This window comes from Colobus angolensis, unplaced genomic scaffold, assembly GCF_000951035.1.
Source record: "Colobus angolensis palliatus isolate OR3802 unplaced genomic scaffold, Cang.pa_1.0 Scaffold367, whole genome shotgun sequence".
Taxonomy (NCBI): Eukaryota; Metazoa; Chordata; class Mammalia; order Primates; family Cercopithecidae; genus Colobus; species Colobus angolensis.
In genome coordinates, this window is record NW_012117010.1 from 21,649 (window position 1) to 21,958 (window position 310).

Genomic DNA, 310 nt, shown 5'->3' on the forward strand with positions numbered 1-310 from the left:
GCGGAGGCCGCCACGGCCGTAGCCGCTGCCTGAGAGTTGTTGTTTCCTCCTCCTCCTCCTCCGCCTCCGCCGCCGTTGCTTGAATGGTGGAGCCGAGGCTCGGCTCGTGAACACACACTGACAGCTATAGGGCAGGCGGCGGCACCGTCCCCGCTTCCCCTCGGCGGCGGGGTGTCCCGTCGGTGGCCCTGAAGTGACCCATAAACATGTCTTGTGAGAGGAAAGGCCTCTCGGAGCTGCGATCGGGTAAGTCGGGGGGCTGCCGGGGCCGCTGGCACCGGGCGATTCCGCCCGCGGTCCCCCGCCCCCC